Below are 27,935 nucleotides of genomic sequence, written 5' to 3'. Positions count from 1 at the left end.
TATAAATAATTAGGAGTGAAATATATATGTGTGTGATTTATTTTAAAAAATGCATCTACAGATAAGAGGGACTGATAGATGGACATAGAAATGGAGAAATTGATAGAATAGATACAATAAATAATGCAAATGCAACAAAAACCATTCATTGCAGAATCTAGTTCATTAGGCACATGAACTATATAATTCTTTAAAACATTTTTGTTGTAAGGAAATTCTGTGGAAAAGTTAAATTATTCCTATTCAGCTGCACTTGTCAGAGACTTAAATTAATGTATCATATGCAATGCCACCAGGAATTATATTTGCTATTCATATATTTTCTTATATAGCATTTCTATATAATTTTGGAGAACACAGGATACAAGTAATTTTGTAAGAGCAGAAATTTCTTGTCATGTAGTCTGGAAAACATACCTAAAGTAATTAGTACAATTAGATCTTGTGGCTAATATTAGTAAGAGGTTTGTCAAAAGCCTTCCTGCTAAGACAAATAAATATATTCTTCCTTCTTTGGTGGTGTATCTCAGTGAGACAGCACTTGCTGAAGATTTGGGAAGCCCTGGGTTCCCTGACTAGTAACACAGCAACAAAATAGCCCTTCCTTCCCTCCTTCCTCCCTTTCTCCCTCCCTTCCTTTCTCCCTCCCTCTCTTCCTTCCTTTATTACAACAATCTGAAGACTATTCACACCATTGGCCTTCCTCTATGGACTGTGGAGGAGTTTATGTCTAAACTAAGTCTTGCCTCTAGAAAATGACAAAACTTAACAGGAGAAGTGCAGGTGCAGGGGAAAGGGTAAGTACAAGGTATGGATAAGTGGTACATATATTGCTTCTGTCAATGATGGACTACATAATATGGTGTTGGGCCCCAAAGATTACATCACTTAGTAATGCTGTCAGTGCCTGAGACCATGTTGAAGAGACTTTTGTATCACATTGATGAAAATACTCGATCCGGCTGGATCAGCGCCGGGGTAGCGGGAGTGCAGGGTTGCCTGACACCCGCCAGCTACCCACGACCCCCGCCGCAGGATTTTGGGACTGCTGGTGAGTGGAACACAGCTTCTGCTCCAATCCAATTGCGCGGGACCTGAGACTGCATTAGTTAGGGAAGCAGAAACTGGCCTGAGTAGGGCCACAGGCCTCACCCGGCCGGATCAGCGCCAGGGTAGCAGGAGCGCAGGGTTGCCTGACACCCGCCAGCTACCCACGACCCCCGCCGCAGGATTTTGGGACTGCTGGTGAGTGGAACACAGCTTCTGCTCCAGTCCAATCACGCGGGACCTGAGACTGCTCTGGTTGGGGAGAGAGAAATCCGGCCTACATAGGGCCACAAGCCTCTTCCGGTCAGAAAAGCACCTGAGCAGCTGGGGCGCAGGGTCTGCTGACACTCGCCAACTGCCCACAACACCCGCCACAGGATCTTAAGACTTCTGGTGAGTGGAGCACAGCTTCTGCTCCAATCCAATTGCGCAGGACCTGAGACTGCATTAGTTAGGGAAGCAGAAACCGGCCTGAGTAGGACCACAGGCCTCATCCGGCTGGATCAGCGCCGGGGTAGCGGGAGCGCAGGGTTGCCTGACACCCGCCAGCTACCCACGACCCCCGCCGCAGGATTTTGGGACTGCTGGTGAGTGGAACACAGCTTCTGCTCCAATCCAATTGCGCGGGACCTGAGACTGCATTAGTTAGGGAAGCAGAAACTGGCCTGAGTAGGGCCACAGGCCTCACCCGGCCGGATCAGCGCCAGGGTAGCGGGAGCGCAGGGTTGCCTGACACCCGCCAGCTACCCACGACCCCCGCCGCAGGATTTTGGGACTGCTGGTGAGTGGAACACAGCTTCTGCTCCAGTCCAATCACGCGGGACCTGAGACTGCTCTGGTTGGGGAGAGAGAAATCCGGCCTACATAGGGCCACAAGCCTCTTCCGGTCAGAAAAGCACCTGAGCAGCTGGGGCGCAGGGTCTGCTGACACTCGCCAACTGCCCACAACACCCGCCACAGGATCTTAAGACTTCTGGTGAGTGGAGCACAGCTTCTGCTCCAATCCAATTGCGCGGGACCTGAGACTGCATTAGTTAGGGAAGCAGAAAAACGGCCTGAGTAGGACCACAGGCCTCTTCCGGCTGGACCAGCACCAGGGTACCTTCAGCTACCCACGACCCCCGCCGCAGGATTTAGAGACTGCTGGTGAGTGGAACACAGCTTCTGCTCCAATCTTTAAATAGTGACAACGATAACAACTAACCCCAGAGATTACCAGATGGCGAAAGGTAAACGTAATAATCTTACTAACAGAAACCAAGACCACTCACCATCATCAGAACCCAGCACCCCCACTTCACCCAGTCCAGGGCACCCCAACACACCGGAAAAGCTAGACACGGATTTAAAAGCATATCTCCTGATGATGATAGAGGACTTCAAGAAGGACGTTAATAACACACTTAAAGAAATGCAGGAGAACACTGCTAAAAAGGAAGAAGACAATAAAGAGGAAGCACAAAAATCCATTAAAGAATTGCAGGAGAACACTGCTAAAGAGTTACAAATCCTTAAAGAAAAACATGATAACATAATCAAACAGGTAGAAGTCCTTACAGAAAAACAGGAAAACACATCCAAACAGATGATGGAAATGAACAAAACCATACTAGACCTAAAAAGGGAAGTAGACACAATAAAGAAAACCCAAAATGAGGCAACACTGGAGATAGAAACCCTAGGAAAGAAATCTGGAACCATAGATACGAGCATCAGCAACAGAATACAAGAGATGGAAGAGAGAATCTCAGGTGCAGAAGATTCCATAGAGAACATCGGCACAACAATCAAGGAAAATGGAAAATGCAAAAAGATCCTAACTCAAAACATCCAAGAAATACAGGACATAATGAGAAGACCAAACCTACGGATAATAGGAGTGGATGAGAATGAAGATTTTCAACTCAAAGGACCAGCAAACATCTTCAACAAAATTATAGAAGAAAACTTCCCAAATCTAAAGAAAGAGATGCCCATGAACATACAAGAAGCCTACAGAACTCCAAATAGACTGGATCAGAAAAGAAATACCTCCCGACACATAATAATCAGAGCAACAAATGCTCTAAATAAAGATAGAATACTAAAAGCAGTAAGAGAAAAAGGCCAAGTAACATATAAAGGCAAGCCTATCAGAATTACACCAGATTTTTCACCAGAGACTATGAAAGCCAGAAGATCCTGGACAGATGTTATACAGACACTAAAAAAACACAAATTCCAGCCCAGGCTACTATACCCAGCCAAACTCTCAATTAACATAGATGGAGAAACCAAAGTATTCCATGACAAAACCAAATTCACACATTATCTCTCCACGAATCCAGCCCTTCAAAGGATAATAACAGAAAAAAACCAATACAAGGACAGGAACCACGCCCTAGAAACAACAAGAAGGTAATCCCTCAACAAACCTAAAAGAAGACAGCCACAAGAACAAAATGCCAACTTTAACATCAAAAATAACAGGAAACACCAATTTCTTTTCCTTAATATCTCTTAATATCAATGGACTCAACTCCCCGATAAAAAGACATAGACTAACAAACTGGCTACACAAACAAGACCCAACATTTTGCTGCTTACAGGAAACTCATCTCAGAGAAAAGGATAGACACTACCTCAGAATGAAAGGCTGGAAAACAATTCTCCAAGCAAATGGCATGAAGAAACAAGCTGGAGTAGCCATTCTAATATCTGATAAGATTGACTTCCAACCCAAAGTCATTAAAAAAGACAGGGAGGGACACTTCATACTCATCAAAGGTAAAATCCTCCAAGAGGAACTATCAATCCTGAATATCTATGCTCCAAATACAAAGGCAGCCACATTCATTAAAGAAACTTTAGTAAATCTCAAAGCACACATTGCACCTCATACAATAATAGTGGGAGACTTCAACACACCACTTTCACCAATGGACAGATCATGGAAAGAGAAACTAAACAGGGACACAGTGAAACTAAGAATAATTATGAATCAAATGGATCTGGCAGATATCTACAGAACATTCTATCCTAAAACAAAAGGATATACCTTCTTCTCAGCACCTCATGGTACCTTCTCCAAAATTGACCACATAATTGGTCACAAAACAGGCCTCAACAGATATAAAAATATTGAAATTGTCCCATGCATCCTATCAGATCACCATGGACTAAGGCTGATCTTCAATAACAAAATAAATAATAGAAAGCCAACCTTCACGTGGAAACTGAACAACACTCTTCTCAATGATACCTTGGTCAAGGAAGGAATAAAGAAAGAAATTAAGGACTTTTTAGAGTTCAATGAAAATGAAGCCACAACATACCCAAACTTATGGGACGCAATGAAAGCATTTTTAAGAGGAAAACTCATAGCTCTGAGTGCCTCCAAAAGGAAACTAGAGAGAGCACACATTAGCAGCTTGACAACACACCTAAAAGCACTAGAACAAAAGGAAGCAAATTCACCCAAGAGGAGTAGACGGCAGGAAATAATCAAACTCAGGGGTGAAATCAACCAAGTGGAAACAAGAAAAACTATTCAAAGAATCAACCAATCAAGGAGCTGGTTCTTTGAGAAAATCAACAAGATAGATAAACCCTTAGCCAGACTCACTAGAGGGCACAGGGAAAGCATCCTAATTAACAAAATCAGAAATGAAAAAGGAGACATAACAACTGATCCTGAAGACATCCAAAACACCATCAGATCCTTCTACCAAAGGCTATACTCAACAAAACTGGAGAACCTGGATGAAATGGACAAGTTCCTAGACAGATACCAGGTACCAAAGTTGAATCAAGATCAGGTTAATGATCTAAACAGCCCTATATCCCCCAAAGAAATAGAAGCAGTCATTAATAGTCTCCCAACTAAAAAAAGCCCAGGACCAGATGGGTTTAGTGCAGAGTTCTATCAACCTTCAAAGAAGATCTAATCCCAGTTCTTCACAAACTATTCCACAAAATAGAAACAGAAGGTACTCTACCCAACTCATTCTATGAAGCCACAATTACTCTGATACCTAAACCACAAAAAGACCCAACAAAGATAGAAAACTTCAGACCAATATCCCTTATGAATATTGATGCAAAAATCCTCAATAAAGTTCTTGCTAACCGAATCCAAGAACACATCAACACAATCATCCATCCTGACCAAGTAGGTTTCATCCCAGGGATGCAGGGATGGTTCAATATACGGAAATCCATCAACGTAATCCAGTATATAAACAAACTCAAAGATAAAAACCACATGGTCATCTCCTTAGATGCGGAAAAAGCATTTGACAAGATCCAACACCCATTCATGATAAAAGTCTTGGAAAGATCAGGAATTCAAGGCCCATACCTAAACATGATAAAAGCAATCTACAGCAAACCAGTAGCCAACATCAAAGTAAATGGTCAGAAGCTTGAAGCAATCCCTCTAAAATCAGGGACTAGACAAGGCTGTCCACTTTCTCCATACCTATTTAACATTGTACTTGAAGTCCTAGCCAGAGCAATTCGACAACAAAAGGAGATCAAAGGGATACAAATTGGAAAAGATGAAGTCAAAATATCACTCTTTGCAGATGATATGATAGTATATATAAGTGACCCTAAAAATTCCACCAGAGAACTCCTAAGCCTGATAAACAGCTTCGGTGAAGTAGCTGGATATAAAATTAACTCAAACAAATCAATGGCCTTTCTCTACACAAAGAATAAACAGGCTGAGAAAGAAATTAGGGAAACAACACCCTTCTCAATAGTCACAAATAATATTAAATATCTTGGCGTGACTCTAACTAAGGAAGTGAAAGATCTGTATAATAAGAACTTCAAGTCTCTGAAGAAAGAAATTATAGAAGATCTCAGAAGATGGAAAGATCTCCCATGCTCATGGATTGGCAGGATCAACATTGTAAAAATGGCTATCTTGCCAAAAGCAATCTACAGATTCAATGCAATCCCCATCAAAATTCCAAATCAATTCTTCAACGAATTAGAAAGTGCAATCTGCAAATTCATCTGGAATAACAAAAAACCTAGGATAGCAAAAACTCTTCTCAAGGATAAAAGAACCTCTGGTGGAATCACCATGCCGGACCTAAAGCTCTACTACAGAGCAATTGTGATAAAAACTGCATGGTACTGGTATAGTGACAGACAAATAGACCAATGGAATAGAATTGAAGACCCAGAAATGAACCCACACACCTATGGTCACTTGATCTTCGACAAGGGAGCTAAAAACATCCAGTGGAAGAAAGACAGCATTTTCAACAAATGGTGCTGGCACAACTGGTTGTTAACATGTAGAAGAATGCGAATTGATCCATTCCTATCTCCTTGTACTAAGGTCAAGTCTAAGTGGATCAAGGAACTTCACATAAAACCAGAGACACTGAAACTTATAGAGGAGAAAGTGGGGAAAAGCCTTGAAGATATGGGCACAGGGGAAAATTTCCTGAATAGAACAGTAATGGCTTGTGCTGTAAGATCGAGAATTGACAAGTGGGACCTCATGAAACTACAAAGCTTCTGCAAGGCTAAAGACACCATCAATAAGACAAAAAAACCACCAACAGATTGGGAAAGGATCTTCACCTATCCTAAATCAGATAAGGGACTAATATCCAATATATATAAAGAACTCAAGAAGGTGGACCCCAGAAAGTCAAATAACCCCATTAAAAAATGGGGCTCAGAACTGAACAAAGAATTCTCACCTCAGGAATACCGAATGGCAGAGAAACACCTGAAAAAATGTTCAACATCCTTAATCATCAGGGAAATGCAAATCAAAACAACCCTGAGATTCCACCTCACACCAGTCAGAATGGCTAAGATCAAAAATTCAGGTGACAGCAGATGCTGTCGAGGATGTGGAGAAAGAGGAACACTCCTCCATTGTTGGTGGGATTGCAAGCTTGTACAACCACTCTGGAAATCAATCTGGCGGTTCCTCAGAAAATTGGACATAGTACTACCTGAGGATCCAGCAATACCTCTCCTGGGCATATATCCAGAAGATGTCCCAACCGGTAAAAAGGACACATGCTCCACTATGTTCATAGCAGCCCTATTTATAATAGCCAGAAGCTGGAAAGAACCCAGATGTCCCTCAACAGAGGAATGGATACAGAAATTATGGTACATTTACACAATGGAGTACTACTCAGCTATTAAAAAGAATGAATTTATGAAATTCCTAGCCAAATGGATGGACCTGGAGGGCATCATCTTGAGTGAAGTAACACAATCACAAAAGAACTCACACAATATGTATTCATTGATAAGTGGATATTAGCCCAAAACTTAGGATACCCAAGATATAAGATACAATTTGCTAAACGCATGAAACTCAAGAAGAATGAAGACCAAAGTGTGGACACTGTGCACCTTCTTAGAATTGGGAACAAAACACCCAGGGAAGGAGCTACAGAGACAAAGTTCGTAGCTGTGATGAAAGGATGGACCATTTAGAGACTGCTGTATCCAGGGATCCGTCCCATAATCAGCTTCTAAACGCTGACACCATTGCATACACTAGCAAGATCTTGCTGAAAGGACCCAAATATAGCTGTCTCTTGTGAGACGATGCCGGGGACTAGCAAACACAGGAGTGGATGTTCACAGTCAGCTATTGGATGTATCACAGGGCTCCCAATGGAAAAGCTAGAGAAAGTACCCAAGGAGCTAAAGGGATCTGCAACCCTATTGTTGGAACAACATGATGTACTAACCGGAACCCCGGAGCTCTTGTCTCTAGCTGCATATGTATCGAAAGATGGCCTAGTCGGCCATCAATGGAAAGAGAGGCCCATTGGACTTGCAAACTTTATATGCCCCAATATAGGGGAATGCCAGGGCCAAAAGAATGGGAATGGGTGGGTAGGGAAGTGGGGGGCGCTATGGGGGACTTTTGGGATAGTATTGGAAATGTAATTGAGGAAATTATGTAATAAAAATATTAAAAAAAAATAAATAAATTTTTGCTTCCAAAAAAAAAAAAAAAAAGAAAATACTCAACAAAAATAACTTAGGCAAGAGAAATATTTATGTTGGCTACTGGTTTCAGAGAGGACTGTCACTGGTAGTTTGGCCTGTGTTCTTGAGCAGAACATGTGGCAGAAGAGAGATGTTCACTTGATGACTGACTGGAGTACAGAGAAAGGGGACTGGCTGTGTTCTATTAGCTTTCATTGTTTCACTCTTTCAGTCAGTCTTTGTCACCCATAGGATGGTGCTACACACATTCAGAGTGGTTCTCCTCTCAGTGACTCTTCTTTGGAAATATCCTCATAGACATACCCAGTTGCCTAGGCAACTCTAAATGCAGTCAAGATAACGGTGATGATTAGTCATCACAAGTTCACTGTAATGTTCTCACTGTTGCCATAAGTGACTCTGTGTTTCTTTATTCCTCTTTCTTTCCCCGTTCTTAGACATTAAATTCTTGTGATCCTGTTTATTTTCATGATCTTGTTCCAAGACCATAAAATTGATCTAAAACTGAAATGTTCCAACCTCAAGATAAAACAATGCTGTCATAAAGAATTGACTATCTCTGGTCTAGAATAAATTGTCTAGCACAGACTCCTGGGAAAATGCTGATATTTGTACCATAGCCCTTAACCTGATCCTCATACAAATATACAGCACATCCCCAAAGAAATAGAAGATGGTAATGAAGAAATTAATCAGTCTCCTTCCAGATCAAATAAAGTTTACGTTCTTTTTCTACAGCAACAATCTCTTTGGCATTAGTTATGAAGAGAGGACTTCTGAGCCTGATTTTAGAAGCCCAGGGATGAAATTGCCCAAGGACACACATCTTAGAGTGTGATCCAATTCTTATATAAAGTAGGTTTATATTTGGAACTGGAAGCACACTTAGTACAACTGAGTTGATGAAAAGTGAGAGATGATAACATGGGAGTGAGAAATATAGTGCCTTCTAACGAAAGGCACAAGGATTCTGCTTTCTTCTTTCCCTGGATTGTGATGCAACAAAGGCAGGCCACAGAAAACATAAAGTCCAGGACTCTGGAAAGCCTGGGGAAAACCCCTCTGCTGGAATGTTCAGGAAAAGGAAAGTTTTTTTTTCACCCCTGAGGAGCCATGAGCTCCTCAGATGAGTAAATTTGGGTAGCACACCATTGCACACCAAATACCGTGTACCTCCCCCACCTCTCAATTTCTTTAGAACCACAAAATGTACCCTTATTTGGAAGCAGTTTTTCATGTATATTATGTTAATTTCACTGGTAATAGCAATTATTTGAGGATATCACAAAGATAAATATCCTGATTAGCCACTCTAGGCTGGCATTTCTTGTGTTTTCAGGACTATCGGGGTCTTAGGGGATGATAAGCAAGGGGAGTTCCTACAAAAAATTCTATTTCAGAAGATATGGATGACTTGGAGAATGGAGCATTGGCCTAAACAGTGCCAATGTTAGCTCAAATACCAGGTGACTCACAGTGACAAAGCTCAAGGATAGGCATTTAAAAAAAAGGTTTTACCTTTCAACACAAAACAGGTCAGTACATAATAATGAGGGTAAGCGAATTGTCTAGCACCTAGGAGAGGACTACAGTTTTCTTAAGGTAGACATTTTGAAATGAGCTATGGACAAGGTTATATATATATATATATATATATATATATATATATATATATATATATATATATATATTCTACATTAGATACAAATTCTATAGCATTTAAGAGTGACTACAGGTCTACAGGGGTCTACAGGTCTCAAGTTATATAATTCTCAAAAGCATTTATGTAAGTGTTCAACTCACCCAAAAACAAAAAACAAAACAAAACAAAAAAACCAACCACATTCTGGTGTCAAAACCTCATCTCCCTTCAGTACCTTAGCAGAGCAATGGCAAACCTAGACCCAAGAAGCGCCATCGTACCAGCTCCAATACTTTGGATTCCAGAGGAATGAAAATCTCGCCAGAGTTTGAACTTTACTGAGAATAGGCCATTAAGAAACAGCCATGGGCAAGTCTGAACTTTAAAGACCTTAAAAAATCACTTTCAGACAGAAGTCAAAAGGAGTAGAAGAATCCATCTTCACATTAAAACACTGGCTCTAGTAATCACACACCAAGCAGTTTGTTCTTTTAAAAAATTATGTTTTTCATTCATCTGTTTATTTACTATATTTTGTGAGCATGTGCTTTCTACAGCACATGTGTGGAAGTCAAAGAACAATCTCACCTCCTTTACCCTGTGGGTCCCTGGGATTGAAATCAGGTAGTCATGTTCAGTGCCAAGTGCCTCTATCCACTGAAACACTCCACTGGCTCAGGTTCTTTGTTTAATGAGGAGAAAATTTTTTTTTACATTTTTTTGGTGTGTGTATAACTTTTAGGAATCAGTTCTCATCTTCCATTGTGTGGTTTTCTAAAAATAAAAGTCTTGCCTTCAGATTTGGCAGGAAGCACCTTTACCTGCTCAACCATTTCACTGGCCTTCTCCTTTAAAAAAATCTAAATTGACTCATGTTAACCCAGTATAGTCAAAACAGATATGGTAACACATAATTGTAATGATAGCAATTGGCAGGCAGAGGCAGACAGACTGAATTTGAGGCTGCCCTGGGCTACATACTGAGTTGCAAACAGCCTCAGCTACAGAGAGAGACCCTATCTCAGAAAAACACAAAAGAAAATACCAGTTTCTAGAGCTTGAATTATGTAAAGTGCACAGACTCATGCTTAGTGTCTAGCATACTACTGTGTACATATGCACACATATGTATGCAAAAAATGTATACACACACCACAGCTCTGAGCAATATATACGTGCTCAAGAGCTTGTGCATTAGATCAGTGGCTGCAGGGCCTTTTTGTTGCCAGCATTAACTGTCAGCACTGACTAGAAAGCCCTACCCTGTCCCTCAACATTCCTCATTCTGAGCTATCTTGTTATAAAATCAGAGTTGAGCAAGGTTGACAGCCTAAAGATACTTCTCAGGAGTGATTCCCTGCCTCATTCTGGCCTCAGCCTTCTTGAGAAAGGAAACATACTTGCCTGGTGCAAAGACTTTCCAAATGCTTTGCAAGTTACTTCTGCATCAGTTCTCTCATCTAAGTAACACCAGCAAACCAACTGTTGGGCCTTGCATCAAAGTTATAGAATTGAAAGTTGTAGCAAGATGTGGCTCCTTCAGTCTGCATTCCAAGTCAGGGTTTGGAAATCACAAAGGCTCCAGGAGGAGCAGGCAGAACAGGTAAAATGTGAACAATGCAGAAGTGGTGAAACAACAGCCAGGAAGATGGGCTGGGGTGACGAAGCTGTGGCCTCAACAAGAGTGCTCTAGTTGAATGAGTACTTGGGCACTGGATAAGTCAGCCCCAACACATGAGTGGCTGGGCCTTCTGGGCTGCTTTGGCAGTTTTGTGCTCTATGTTGTCATCTGGACCTCATGGCATTATTAGAGATGTGGCTGTACCAGAGGAAATGACTTCCCCTGGGTCCTTCTAATTCTAATCTGCTCCCTACTTGGCCTCAAAGATGATGGTTTTTCCTGTCCTCACACACAGCTCCTTGTGGATCCATTAAAAATATGCCTCCTTCAGGTGAGATTTACAAGTTAAGGACCCTGAAAGCAGTGAAGAATCAAATCATATCCATTATTCTCTGATTTTCTTCACTTCTTACAGAGACTCAGTCATCTGCCCAGGAGGACAAACCTAAAACCTAGGCTTCATCATTGAGTCTTCCCTGGTAAGTCTTAGTCCATTGCACCAAGCCCCTGTCAAGTTCTCTCACCTTTGTAGTGCTTGAGTGAAAGACAGGTTTTCATGCTTGGTAGGCAAGTGCATGCTGTGTCATTGACTTGAGCCTCCTGCCCTTTCTCTCACCTTTTCTACTCCATACTCCAAACTCCAGTGATACTGAACCACTTCCCTAGGGTTCTCTTCATACACCACAGTGTTCTGTGTTTTCAGCTCACCTCTCAAACACAGCTCATCTGCTCCTCCACAAGTTCTAAGTTTGTTCTCAGCTTTCTCCAGCCGTTAGTACTTTACCCACAAGAAGGAGGAGATTGGGGCCAAAGGAAGGCTTGCTGAAACAGTATGTATCTAAATTCATGGGAATCTTTTGGAAAGATCTAAAATATTAAACTTTTCACTAAAATTACTTTTGGAAAAAGGCATTTCCTGTTATTTTACACCACTGGACTGAAGATAGGTTGAAACCTTTCTAGCTGGTGGTTTGATAAAGGACTTAACAGAAAGCCAAAATAAGCTGCAAATGTTTGTGAAGACAAGGCCTCAAATGGAACACAGATGACATTACTTATGCTTTTATTAGGTTTGACCTTTTTCTTTTGTCGAGACCAGTATGATTTATAAAAAAAAAAGTTAATTCTCACTCTCAGTTGTCAGGATATTATCAGAAGAGGAACAAAAATGAATACTTCTGCAAAGATCTAGGGAAAGGAGTCTAGGTCCATCTGGGTAAATTACTGCAGGGTGTCTGGAGCTGGGGTCCAGCTTCCTATTTATGTTAGAACATCTGTTTAGCCCAAATTCAAAACAAACCTAAGTGCACACAGAAAATTTACATGTCATTCTGGGCCATGGTCCCAAACCCTTGCCAATACAATGGCCTTCACTAAACACAATAAGTCTCAAACTGCCTTCTTCTTAACAGACTGATTGTTCATATCATGATTGGACAATTAGCTGAGTTGGGAAAGATACAGAGTGGTTTACTTTACAAAAGAACTTACTCTAATTATACCCTTAAGAATGCATTTCTACTCCAAATCTTACACCTCACAAACTTGTATTAATATTGGTATGACATTAAGTGCAATGTCACAAATACCTTGAAAAAAAATTTAGCCCCCATTTTTTCTCCAAATGTCTTCTTTTTTTGTTAAATTTCTTGTGTGTGTGTGTGTGTGTGTGTGTGTATACACATATATGTATGTGTGTTTGTATTGTGAGTGTATTGTTTTATGTGTGTGCAGGTGTACACATGCCAAGTGATACATGCAGAGGTCAGAAGGACAACCTTGGCCGTTGATGCTTGCCTTCCATCTTATTTGTGATAGTATAGCTTTGTTGTTTATGTTGTATAACTCAGTGAGCTGGCATGTAAGAATCTGGAAATTCCCATCTCTGGCTCCCATCTTTTGGAGTTCAGGGATTACATACACAACCGGTCATGTTCTGCTTTATGATCTCAGGGGATTCAAACTCAACTTCTCAAGTTTGTGCAGCAAGTATTTTAAATCACTGACTCATCTCTGAAGATTAGAAAAAAATGTCTTTTTAAAGTTTGTTTTTAATTTTAAATAGAGGGGTATAGGCATTTTGGTTCATGTCTTTAATCCAAGCACTCTGGAGGCAGAAGCAGGCAGATTTCTATGAGTTAGAGAGAAGCTTGGTCTACAGAGTGAGTTCCAGAAGAGCCAGGGCTATTATCCCCAGACCCTGTCTCAGAACAGAGGATTCGACATTGCAGGAGGTAGGAGGTGGGATTGGCTATGAGAGGAATTATGGAAGAAGTGGGGATGAATATGATCAAAAGTTCTTTAAAGAATCAATTAAATGTTGATTTAGAAGACTTTCTTTAAAACATGTATGGTTTGTGCATGTGTGTCTGTGAGTGTGTATTACATGGGCACATTATCCACAGAGGCCAGAAGAGGTATCAAAGTCACCCCCATGCATAGATGCCTTCATAGATACATGGCCATTTACAAAAACAACACCCAAAAATAAGTAAAAAGGAAAAAAATCCCTAAAACTAATTAAATGGAGACTAACTAAAGAACACCCTGGGCTTTAGCCTCTCAATTCCAAACACATGCACATATATATGCATGAATACCGACACACATGCACCACCCACATGAACATGTACAAACACCACATAGTCATACCAAAACTCATTAATCTATTATCTAATTGCTTAGTTAATGACCAAATAACTAAACAAATGCCTCCCCGCAAATTTCTGCCACAGATAAATAATTTGTGAAAGAAAAAAGAGGATGAGGTTCTGGACCAGAGTCAGAGGATGAACCCTCCTTTAGAGGTGAGATGTGCCTTTAATGGCCAACACATGATATCAAGGGTAAGTGTGTTACATCAGATTGGAACAATTATTGCAAATAGTTGTAAGATGAGAAGAGCCTTTGAGTGCTCAAGGAACAGAAACAAATGTCTGCATGCACTTGGGTTTTTGAGTACTGTAAAACAACTCTTTACTCTCCATGGCTCTGAGCACACTTGTAAACTGTCATATCAGCTGGCACTGTGAGTTGAAATGTGAAGCCATGTCAAATGGGAGGCCAGCCTCATTCTACCTTGTTGAAGAGAGACATAATTTAGATCTCAGGAGCCTTCAATCTTTGACAAATCCTTCCTAGGTGAAGAAACAAGTGTTTTGCCACATGGAAATGGTGGCAAGTCCACTCATGCCCAGAATTTCAAAAACAAAACAAAAGCAAAACCAAAAAACCCAACAACATTTAAAGGTGTTTAGTAGTAAAAAAAAAAAAAAGAAGAAGAAGAAGAAGAACCTTAAATTCAGACATGATACTGTATTTTTTTTTCCTTTTCTTCTTGTCTCTCTGGGTTTCTATTTCACTCCAGGAGACTTTATTTCTGGATACTCTGTGTAATTTGTTTGTTTGTTTGTTTTGTTTTTTTGTTTTTCGAGACAGGGTTTCTCTGTATAGCCCTGGCTGTCCTGGAACTCATTTTGTAGACCAGGCTGGCCTTGAACACAGAAATCTGCCTGCCTGTGCCTCCTGAGTGCTGGGATTAAAGGCGTGTGCCACCATGCCCGGCTTACTCTGTTTATCTTTGTGGGGGTTCATTCCTGTGTATATTCTTGGCTCACTGTCTTACTATATCCAATTGCATCCCATCATTCCCCAGCTTTGCCTTCGACATAATACAAAAACAATAAATACTTACCAATTTTCACATTTGTTGGCTTGGCAGCAAATAAGCAGTGATTTGAAAATCAGCTTAGTAAGGTCAGGTTTGGTTTTGTTCTCTTTCTTTCTGCATCATTAGGGGTAGGACTCACGTCTTCATACATGCTAGGCTAACGCTCAACTACTGACTCATATTTCTAGCCCTATAGGGGACTTTTGAAACCACGGGGCTTCCCTCAAAATTTTATGAAAGTAGTAGAACTTGTGATATAAATTATATATATATCACTACTATCCAAAAACAATTCAAGGAATCCTACTTATAAGATTAAGGCATTTTAATTGCAGTATCAGGCGTCACCCTGTGGCTATTGTTCATACACCTGGGTATGAAAGTAATACGCCAGCAGTGGTCAGAGTCTCACAGAAGCCAGTGGGTGCAGTGAAAAGGAGTAGGGGCACTAACAAGTTGAGAGAGATACTCCAGGCTTGACTAAGACAATTTGAATATTAGCTACCTGTCAGTACAGAAAGGTAAGTAAGGAGTGCTTTATTCAAAATGAAGAATGGATTCTATCCCATGCTCCAATTGCATGCAAGTCAAGAAGGGGGGAAAAAGAATAAAACTCATTCTCCCAGAAAATGCAATTAAATTATTTATAAACCTAAGAAAAATGTTTGAGTTTTCTAGTAATTAAAAATGAAAAACAGCCATTTTCACCTCTTGCTTTGTGAATATCACTTTCATTCTCATTTTGAGAAAGATATTTTAAAAAGATGATATTAAAAGCTCCCAAGAGTGAAACAAAACAAGCCCGAAGAGTAACTGAGAAAGCACTTAGAAAAGCAATTTGGCAGGATGTGTCTGAAGCCTTAAACTCCTTGTATTTTAAAGCCAGACATAATTACTTTATGATTCAATATTTAAGGAAAGATTGCCAAATATAGAAAAAGTAATTATTCTTACATATCTTTAGCATGCTGTCACTTATAATAGAAACACACACAAGTAATACATAATGATCTATAGCTTGGTATTAGGTAATTAAGCCATGACAAGCTTTGATGTTCTTTATATTATGTTGTAAAAAATATCATAATGTAGAATATGTTTAGTTTTTAGTATCTGGAAAAATAGAAAACTGTGTCTAAAATAAATATAAGCATGTTACACACACACACTGAGCCAAAGCAAACACATTTATGAAGACTAGAAGAAAACACACACACATGTGTCTATTTAGTTGTTTTCAAGTGGAAAGACTTTAACATGAACACATAAAAATAATCATCAAGAAGCTGGGGCTGGAGTTCAGCAGTAGGGCATTGGATAAGTAAGTTCCTGGGTTTCATACTGAGCTCCACACACAAACCATCAGTCCTATCTCTCATTAGTCATGATACCATGTAAACAATTTTATTCACTAGAATTTAAGAAGGATTCTGTATATAACTAAGTAACTCTTATAAATTTATACATTTTAGAAACCTAAACTATTATATTTACAGACACATAATTAAATATTTTCTTTCTGAGTCACAGCCTACCATCCTTTATAGTTTCAGGCAAAAGAAAGCAAGTACATCAAAACTAATTCTTTCCCAGAGGTCAACTGTATATCAATTTCAATTATAATACATTCAACTATTTGATATTCTATGAAATGTACTTCAGTGAGGAGATGGAGAAAGAAATGCATATTAGTTTTTCAAAGCCAGGAAGTCATTTCCCTTAATTGCTTTTTGTTTAATACCACCAATGTGTCTCTTTTAGATTATACTGTAAACTTTCGAATCTAATAGTGCTGTTTATATTATGTTGTCTAAATCGAAGAATATAATGTATTATTCATCAGTTAAGGGATTGAACTTGGCATAATTATCTGTAACTCCAGGCTCAGGGTCTAACAGAAATTTCTCACTCTTCACATGAAAGCTGTCTCTAAGAATAGTTTGCTGTATGCTAAATATAACATCTAATATAGGAGCTACAGGGTTGGTTCAGTAGTTAAGAGTATATTCTGCTCTGGCAGAGAGCATGGGTTTAGTTCCTATCTTCCATGTAACAACTCGCAACCATGTCTCTAATTCCAGCTATGGAAGAGCTATTGTCCTCTTCTGGTCTCTGAGGACACCAAGATCATATACACAATCAGAGAAACACTCACACCATGTATAACAAAAAATATTAAAAAAACAAAATATATTTATTCATGTAAATATATGCATTCTGTGCATTTCTAGGCATACACTTAAATATGCTTGTAAATGTGGACATTTTAAACTGATTTTCATGAGAATGTTGATTTATTCTATTTACTTTGTAGATATGAATACACATACATCTAAATCAACAAACATAAAATATTTACCTTAGATTTGTTATAAATAATCACTTTTAATGGTTATTGTATTACCTTCAATGGTGTTGTAAATGTCACTGACAAATGGAAAACTAAGGTGTGTCCATTTTGTATTTAGTTTGCACTTCATTTCTGTAAAATTACCTTGCATCATTTTATTTCTCTGGGCATGATGCAGCAAATAAGCACCGTAGACAATAGATGGATAAATAGTGCATTGATTAATGGGTTTCTCTTTGCCAATGTGTGATTTTACTTGGACTTTGGGCTTAACTATAAGAAGGAAGTTTAAATTTGACCACTAAGTCAAAACTCAAGATCTCCCAGAGTCAGATTTAAAAGGATGGGAGTGCAGTGGTTTGTTACAGTTCATGAAAACTATGTGTCTCTTTAACCTTTAATCCCAGCACTCAGGACGCACAGGCAGGCAGATTTCTGAGTTCAAGGTCAGCCCTGGTCTACAAAGTGAGTTCCAGGACAGCCAGGGCTATAAAGAGAAACCCTGTCTTGAAAAACCAAAAAAAAAAAAAAAAAAGAGTAAGGTTAGAAAGGGGTGAGCCTAGGACAATATCCTGTCTGAGAAAGCAAAGTTGCCTAAGAATTTTGCCTAGTGAATCTCCTTCAGCCCTAATCATCTAAGAAAACATATAGAAAAAGCAGACAAACCAGTAATTCAAGCACTTCAGGCCACTTTCTGGAAGACAGCTGATAGATACAAATTACTTTCTATTATTACACCTGAAACTCTAAGGTACTTAGTAAACAATTGCAGATTGCAGTTTTAATCTTAGGAAGATGCCCTGCAAAAGTTTAAATATAAAGTTTTCAAATGATCTTACAATTCATCCTAGGAACATATCCAATATAAATGAAAATATGTCCATCTAAAAATATACCCATCCATTGTGAATGAATGTCCATGGCAATACTCTAATAGCCAGAAAGTAGAAATGACTCAGATGTGCATCAACTAATGAATAAAGAACTTATGAGTTAGTTATACTATAGAATAGTATTCATCCTAAAAGAGGATACAGACTGAAACATGGATGAACCTTGGAAATAGTATACCAAGGAGAATGAATCGAGCCACAGAAGACTGTGCAGTAAATGTTTCCATCCATATGTAATGTCCAGCATAGACAAATCTATTGAGACACAAAATTAGTTAGCCTGCAACAATGGAGATAGCAGTGGTGGCCAAAAGTTGAGGAAATGACTTTGAATATCTTTGTTTCCTTCTGGGAGAGACAAAAAATATTTTTAAAAGTCAGTCACATTGGTTGCAATTATCACAGTCCTATGAAGCATGTTTTAAAAAACAATAGCTTTGATGCTTTAGATGAGTAAATTGTACACCATGTTAATGACATATCAACAGAATTATTATTGCAAAATAGAAAAATGAATCTCTGGAACTTAATACAGTTGATTTTTTTTGTCATTATTTCTTTAGGTTATGCAAGGACAGATTTTTCTTTTGGTGTTGGTTATTTTATTTATTAAGTTGTCTCGGGTTGCAGGCTGGCCCAAAACTTACTATGTGGCTCAAGCTGATGTTGAACTCTCTATCCTTGCCTTAGCTCCATGAGCATTGGGGTTACAGAGCATCTTTAATAGTCAGCCATTTGGAGATTTTAATGAAGATGTGACAGTGGGTTTTGCCCATTCTTATCACCTCATTATTCACTTTTACAAGCAACTGTTGCTTCCTAGAACAATTGCAATTCACTCTTTGAGGGCTTATTTGGTAACTACATGTACTGCTGAACCCACTGAATCATGAAGATCCCCAATACTTCAGTGGGGATAACTGAAGTCTTCCCAGTCCCCAAACAGGATTGAGCTCCAGGAATGAAAACACACTTGCTGTACCATTATTCCACGCCACATTTCTTATTGGTACAGTTGGACTCACTTCACAAATAAATGGCTGGCTCTCAGGTCCTTCTCACAAGGTCTGATTCTAGGAGAACCCAAACCAAGGTTTATGTTCTTCTTTCTCTTCTCAAATAATATTTGCAACTTCTTTTACCAAAGAAATAAAAAAATGAAAGTTCATCAAGTGCCTAATGGAATAGCTCTGTGGTTTTAACTGAGAGAGAGAGAGAGAAAGAGAGAGAGAGAGAGAGAGGGAAGGGAAGGGAAGGGAAGGGAAGGGAAGGGAAGGGAAGGGAAGGGAAGGGAAGGGAAGGGAAGGGAAGGGAAGGGAAGGGAAGATCTCAAAATTAGGCTCTGTTGGTTTCTGTTAACATTGAATACTGTGAGCTTCCATAAATCACCAGAAGAATGGCAATATTTTCTTTTTAAAAAAATACTAAGTGTACTAATTAGCCTGTATGAGAAATGTGGTAGCCTTGGTGCTAGAATCTCTGGAGTCATTGTCTGTCTCTGCAGGTCCTGTCCAGATAATTCTGGGACCTCATCCTTAGCAGTTCCTAGCGTTGTGTTTAGAGTGGGAAACTATAGCACCTAAAAGCCCACCAAAACATCTTGGATTGCTTCAAGGGAGCTGGCAGACTAATGTATGGAAGGTGTCAGGATCAACCAAGGCTTAGTGGGTAAAGATCCATCTATGACTTAGTATCATATAGATATAGAGATAGAGAATTTTTTTACATCTAATACATATCAAGGTTTTAGTACATAATATCCATTTCTTCCCTAGTAGACAACATTTGGGACAAATGCATTTCACCACTGAATTTCCTATTTGAGAGTAAACAGATGCCTAATATAAAATAGCCTCAGCAAGAACTGAGACAGCCATCATGAAATCACCCACACACTTATATCTTCTATAAACAAGACACATCAATTCTGGCCAGGTTTTGCTGAAAACTTTTAATGTTTTGATCCATTTCATTTTGAGATATTCAAATGAGGTGCTGTGTCTTGTATTACAGGAAATTGGAGCCATAGCTGTCATCAACTGCTGAGAATGTCCATGTTTTTAAAACTGGGACAAAAACCCCAAGGAAATGAAGACATTTGCTTAATTATAAATATAGTCTTCTTAGCACCACACCTAGGTTGGTTGCAAGACAATTGTAACCTAAAAGACATTCTTTAATCTTTAATAGCTATAATATATAAAAGTAGTTCAGAAATGAAAGACAACACATAGAAATTTCAAATGTAACTCAAAGACCAAAGTTCTAAATTTTATCTCTAAAAAATTTTCAAAGAGTCTCATGATCTAGCTCAGTGATAAAACGTTTGTCTAACATGCATAAACTCTTGGTTACATGCCCAGCACATAAGAAAAGATTCAATGAGACAATTGATACTGGGATCCTGCTATGCACCAGGCATCATATTGTCCTTCCTACTGAAAATTACAGTAGAAAAGACAAAAATAAGGTGTCACAGCATGTTAGGACTTTGGGGACACAATATAAATTTCACAGGACTGTAAGATAAAAAGATTCCCAAAGTGCACTTTAAAATAAACTCAAAAGGATGATCAAAAGGTATCTGAGTTTGAGTTGAATGAGAAAAAAAGGAAGAAAAGAATTTTATATAGGAGAACAACCATATTATTCAAGGACTTGAGGTGGACAGCATAACTACAGAGGCAAAGAATAGAAAAGGTCTGGAGGCTGTGTGCTATACTGCTAACCTGGGCTACTCAGGTGCATCAGGAGGGGGGGGGAGGGCCAAGAGGTAAATTATCTTTATCTAAATTATTATTAATTATCTTTATGTTTGAATGATTTCATTTGCTTTTCTGACAAGAAGCAGGTTCTATAACTTAAAATGGTTTTGTTTGTTTATTTTACTATTAAAAACAAATTTTTCTTTTTCAGTGTAAGAATGGATTACACATATGAGATGTGAAGTAAAATAAACACACACACACACACAGAGAGAGAGAGAGAGAGAGAGAGAGAGAGAGAGAGAGAGAGAGAGAGACTAAGAGACAGATACTGCATAATTCCACTCATAATGAGGACCTAGTATAGCCAGATTGATAGAGATCAAAACTAGAATAACAGTTGTAAGGGAACTGGCTGTTTGGGGAGAAATAATAGGAAGTTTGTCTTTAATAGGTAGATTTTCTACTTGAAAAGATGAAAGAGTTCCAGAGATGGATGGTGGTGATTTATACTAATGTGAGGCCACTCTATTACATACTTTGATAGTCCATAAATGAGCAGACACTTGGGAGCACGGTGCTAGGTAGAAGGAGCCCTAGATCCAAACAAACAAACAAACAAATAAACACACACACACACATGGAGAGAGAGGGGGAGGGGTGTTGACAGGTTTAAAGTATGCTGTGAAGCTAGAAGTCACAGTTCTTTAGAACTCATAGAAGACAAGAAGTGCAGAGCTAAAGTAATTGTCTGAGTTGGTACCAAAACAAACTCCAAATCAAGGAATTGGAAAGAGCTGATGAAATTGGAAGGTCGCCTCCAGAAGCTCTGATAGGAGTCTGGGAAGAAGAAACAAAGGAAAATAGGCAATAAATAAGGTAGTAGCTTGTTGCTACTTTGGGCAGCCAGAAGGTAGTGTTAAACAAGCCTGAGCTATTCTGTGTAAGAGTTGAGGACACTTGATTTAGAGATGTAACCTTAAGCCTCATGTGTGCTAGGCAAGTTCTCTACCACTATGCTATGTCTATAATCTAGTGCACTGTGGGGCTTGTGCATCCTGTCATGTCAATAATAAATTGACAGCTGCCCATGGGGGTATCAGGCCCATGTGTGGTCTACTTTGAGTATGGTTATGAGAAGTTGCAGAAGGAATAGAAATCCGACAGGCAAATACCAGACATACAGAGCAAGAATCTCTACTTCAGTGCACACAAACAGGATATGGGCTTTGCCATTGAGACCTGTGCAGACCTAGGGTATTAGCAAAAAAGCAAGGCTCTTGGCTTGAAAACTGGCCTGAAGTTGATTCCTGATGCCCAATCAGGAAATTCTAACAGCAAAGCAATTAGGAATAGTAAGAGGAGAAAGCAAGTTGGCAAAGCAGATTGAAGGGGTATCTAGAATTTACAAAAGGAAGCAGAAAACTGCTATCATGGGGATAGAGGCAGATGACAAGAAGTGATTATTTTCCAGTGCCCAGTGAATATATAAAAAATGAAGCTGGAGGTCCCTTTTTTTGACTGTGGGAACTACTTTAGAGAATAACATTTGCTAAATAGCAGTTTATACAACCCACTCCACACAGTCCTGTATTGCAAAGGGCCATAGGCCAAAGAGAGAGAAACTAATATTCAGCTCAACAATTTTGTGAGGTAATTAGATCTTCCCAATCTGTGTTTTCATCCTTTGACTTTCTTACTTTCTACAATTCGTTTATAAACTATTAAAAAAACATGTCACTATCTAGAAAAAATTATATTTTTCAGGAATAAAATTAATATTGCTTTTCTTATGTACACAAATACCATATGTGTCCCTTAGAAATGCCACACAGACACCATTGTTATTACATTCTGCACATGCATTGGGCTTGTTCATCACATGAAGCTGTGATTATTTTTAACAGCAAGTTTAAATAAACTATCACTTTAAAAATTGCCTGCAAATATCATTTGTCAATGCCATTAAGGTATTTATGTACCTTGTTTTTAAAAATGTTGGGGAAAAGTGCTATAATTTTGTATATTAAAGTAAATTAGTGTGAAGACTAGTTTAAAATCTAAGAGTTAGTACTTTTTTTTCATTTTTCTATAAAAAGGTACTAAAACATCTTAAAGCACACATCTATTCACTGGAAACTTAAAATTTACCAGTGCTTTTTAAAGACATTTTAAATTTACTCTCAAACAAATCTTAAGCCTACAAGCCCCTTTCAAAGGAATTCATGTTTAGGGAAGGAAGCCAGATTTAAAAGATATTTGTGGCTGAAATATATCCTCCAAAGAGCACAATAGGAAAAAAATGAAGGGCTTTAGCAGTTCTAGCAGCCTTTCATTATTTTCTCCTCATATACTGAGACCAAGAAATAAGGAAAGCACAAGGTCCAAGTGATTTGTGTGTGTGTGTGTGTGTGTGTAGACAGAATGCTGTTGTGCTATTAACTGCCCTACCCACCTAGCATCACAAGAGCTTTATGCTTTCCCTTATTTCACAAATATATCCAATAGAAGTTCACTGTAGCAGACTGGCAGGCTCACTGAGGTCCACCAAGCTCACATTCCCCTTGGACACATTCTCCATGAAATTGGAGAATGAGGAAAGAAAAACAGAACACAGGCAATGCATCCTTTAAGAGACCACATGGTCTGCATCAGCCACTGACTGCTCTTGTGCGTAGCCACTTTCTGATAACACAAAAGCCACTTTTGTGATAATCTGTTTATCCCTGCTTAAGGCTGGCAATATAATCAAGCAAAAGACAGAGAACTTGGATTCTGTAACCAAAGTGATTTTTCAGCCTTCAGTCTTTGTATAAATGTAAGCTCTTTCATGGAACCAAGAAGCTTCTCCTCTGTTGGTGACACTGTGCAAGTGATGAACAGTAAAATGGAAAGGGGACCCAAAGTAAGGTACTCAGGACTCTGAAGTATGGAGCAACTAGGCAACAAGAACTTTACCTACTAGCTTCAGTGCATGCATACATACACACACACACACAAAAGAAAAAAAAAGAAAAAAAAAGAATTTCACATGATTGTGTGTGTGCGCGCAAGAGAGAGAGAGACAGAGACAGAGAGACACAGAGAGATATGTTAAGGTGGAACTGTTTCCTGGGTGTTGATTCCTAGCATCTATCATGAAGATGGCATTCAACTGTTTCCTAAATGAAAGAACAAGGACAGATAGACAGAACAGCATACTGCTACCCAAGAATTGGGTGGGGGAATAAATAGAAAATCCTAAGCCACAAGATCAAAAAGTACTCTGCAATATCCTTATATAGACACCTCCATAAAAAAAAGTCTGGGTTTTTCAATTTTAGACCAGAATCTTCAAAGTGCTAGACAGTATAATGTTAATTGTCTAGTTCCAGGATGTTATATTTAGTGAGGCATGGAAAAGTCTCTCTCTCTCTCTCTCTCTCTCTCTCTCTCTCTCTCTCTCTCTCTCTCTCTCTCTCTCTTTCTCTCTGGCTCTCTCGCTCTCGACTGTCTTTATGTCCTTCAGAAGTATGCAGTATACATGCATGCATACACAATTTGTTAAGGAATTGAATAAAGTGCTCTTTCCAATGGAGTTTAAATAATGGTGAATTGTAATCATAATGTTTTCTAACCATTTTCAAAGTGATGAGCTAGTAGATAAAGTCCTTGTTGCCTAGTTGCTCCATACTTCAGAGTCCAGAGTACCTTACTTTGGGTCCCCTCTCCATTTTACTGTTCATCACTTGCAAGGTTTCACCAACAGAGGAGTTATCCTTCCTCTGACTCTGTACAACTTGAACTCACACCTCTACTTAGAAAATTCTAAAACCAAAAATGATGATTGCTTTATTTCTGCATCTAATAGAGAGGTCTATCAGTTATCCCTAAACATACAACTGGGTGGTTGTTTCCTCTGCCCAGCTGTAAAACTAATAGTTTATTATTATTATTATTATTATTATTATTATTATTATTATTATTATTATAGGATACTGTTTTCCTGGTGCTTACATTATGTCTTAGTCAGGGTTTCTATTCCTACACAAACATCATGACCAAGAAGCAGTTGGGGAGGAAAGGGTTTATTCAGCTTACACTTCTATACTGCTGTTCATCACCAAGGAAGTTCAGGACTGGAAATCAAGCAGGTCAGAAAGCAGGAGCTGATGCAGAGGCCATGGAGGGATGTTCTTTACTGGCTTGCTTCCCCTGGCTGACTCAGCCGGCTCTCTTATAGAACCAAGACTACCAGCCCAGAGATGGTCCCACCCCAAGGGGCCTTTCCCACTTGATCACTAATTGAGAAAATGCCTTACAGTTGGATCTCATGGAGGCATTTCCTCAACTGAAGCTTCTTTCTCTGTGATAACTCCAGCTGTGTCAAGTTGACACAAAATTAGCCAGTACAATTGACCCCTTTTCAACTTGACACACAAACACATCACTGGTAAGACTCAACCCTTAGTTTCTTAGTCCCACAGTCTTTACAAATTCTTAAAACTTCAATCTCTCTTAAAATCCAAAGTCTTTACAATTAAAAGTCTCTTAACTGTGGGCTTCACTAAAAAACTTCCTTCAAGAGGGAAAAATATCAGGGCATAGTCACAATCAAAAGCTAAAATCAATCACCAAACCATCCAGTATCTGGGATCCAAGTCACGATCTTCTGGGATCCTCCAAGGGCTTGGGTCACTTCTCCGGCCATGCCCTTTGTAGCACACGCATCATTCTCTAGGCTCCAGATGCCTGTACTCCACTGCTGCTGCTCTTGGTGGTCATCTCATTGTACTGGCACCTCCAAAACACTGCATAACCCCTTCAGTCCTGGGCCATCAATTACAACTGAGACTGCAGCTTCACCAATGGCCTTCCATGGCCTCTCACAGTGCCAAGCCTCAGCTGCTCTGCATGACCCCTTCCTGCCTTCAAAACCAGTACCACCAGGTGACTCTTACACATTATTAAGTCCATCCACAGCACAAGGTACAACTTTGGTTATCTCTGGAACACAGCTTCTGTGCTCTCAGAAAACACTTCCCAGATGATTTCACCTCAGTGATGCTGGTCTCTTCTTAATCACTGCTAATTTCTTAACTCCAGTTAACCAGCATCAATAGTCCCAGTAATGCAAAAGTTTTACTTTAGTAGTTCTGGTATCTTGTTAATCACAGCTGATTCTTCAGCCCCAGCTAACCAGAACCACAGAATCTTCACAATCCAAAATAGCAATGGCCCTGAAAAGAGTGTTTAATTTTCCCTCTGAAATTTCACAAGCCAAGCCTCCATTTTTCTGCACTGTTCTCAACATTATCTTCCAAACTCCTACACAACATCTCACAGAGTTCTTAACAGTGAATGGATCTTCTGGCCCAAAGTTCCAAAGTCCTTCCACAGTCCTCAAAACATGGCCAGGTTGTCACAGGAATACCTCACTCTGCTGGTACCAATTTGTCTTAGTCAGGGTTTCTATTCCTGCACAAACATCATGACCAAGAAGCAGTTGGGGAGGAAAAGGTTTATTCAGCTTACACTTCTATACTGCTGTTCATCAGCAAGGAAGTTTAGGACTGGAACTCAAGCAGGTCAGAAGGCAGGAGCTGATGCAGAGGCCATGGAGGGATGTTCTTTACTGGCTTGCTTTCCCTGGCTTGCTCAGCCTGCTCTCTTATAGAACCCAAGACTACCAGCCCAGGGATGGTCCCACCCACTTGATCACTAATTGAGAAAATGCCTTACAGTTGGATCTCATGGAGGCATTTCCTCAACTGAAGCTTCTTTCTCTGTGATAACTCTAGCTGTGTAAAGTTGACACAAAACTAGCCAGTACACATTATTTTTTTAATCAAGCAGTGGGCTATGTCTTAGTCTCAGTGCATGTTGAAGCAAAATGTTACAATATAGGGCCAAGGGTTAGCACTATGGTAGAACATATATGAGGTTCCCAAGTTCAATCCCAAGCACCACCCCACCTTCTGCCTGCCAATGTTACTGTCATTTTCAAAAGGGTAATATCAAAAAGTTACCTGTGGTAACTCTACTGTGTCAGGCAGGATTTTCCATCCTTCTAGTTCACTTGCTCAAGTTCCTCAAAGATAAACATCCTTCAACTGAAGATATCCAATCTTTTAGTCCTGCTTTCTGAACCTGACAACCAGCTTACCTCTCTCTCAGCCTCATTTTCTTCCTTATCATTCTGTCATCTCTTTAATAGTCAGTATCTTCAGTTCCTGTTGGAAGCCTTATATGATGCTGCATGAAAATGATGGTAGGATAAGGGGAAGAAATTGAGATATGCACCAACAGTGTTATTTTCCAGGAAGCAAGAATCAGTTAGGTCTAATATTATGGTTCCTGATACATGAACAACATACCTTGTCCTCATATATCCAGTCTTCACAAATGCATGTTTCATTATTTCTTCCTTAACTGTACTACCATAGTTTTCTCTAATAGGTGAAGAAATTCATATTTGTACCATTTCCATGTCAAGGACCCTAATTCTCTACTTTAAACCAGTCATATATATATATATATATAGATAGATAGATAGATAGATAGATAGATAGATATGGAAAATGCTGAGAGAAACAGATTCCCTGAAATACATTTGAGCTGGTACATGGACTAGTCTCCATATTTCCTCTTGCTCTGGGAATTCTACAGGACCAAAGAGAGGTCATCCTTTGAAGAATAGGCCTATGCAATAACCCTGAGCCCAATCAGCTTCTTTCACTTATGATAGCAAAAGCTTCATCTTTTGATGGTCTGTACCTTCAAACTGGCTGAATCAGACACATGATAAGAATATCTCATGACATGTAGATCAAGAATGCTGATCAACCATTATCTATCTAGATCAGTGACCCTGGAAAACGGCCTCAGAGAGAAATCTGTATGTAAAGCCTTATCAAGACTCAACACATGCAAAGAAGGGAGGTATTTTCCTAAGGGAGGATTTCAATTGAGACAATCACAGCAGGGAAATAAAAGAACAAGTCTGAATTTGAGATGGCCCTTCAGAGTTCCCTGGATCAA

The 27,935-nt window shown here is 39.3% G+C and overlaps 1 protein-coding gene across 1 annotated transcript in view; it reads right to left on the bottom strand.

The window, feature by feature from the left end:
- Maob (monoamine oxidase B) overlaps window positions 1–27,935 on the bottom strand; it is a 113,579-nt gene that overhangs the window by 70,865 nt on the left and 14,779 nt on the right. The window lies entirely within an intron of this gene.

Source organism: Mus caroli, unplaced genomic scaffold (assembly GCF_978045245.1).
Source record: "Mus caroli unplaced genomic scaffold, Mus_caroli_1 scaffold_5, whole genome shotgun sequence".
Classification (NCBI taxonomy): Eukaryota; Metazoa; Chordata; class Mammalia; order Rodentia; family Muridae; genus Mus; species Mus caroli.
The sequence above is the reverse complement of the archived record's forward strand: the minus strand, read 5'-3'. Positions and strand labels throughout refer to the sequence as shown.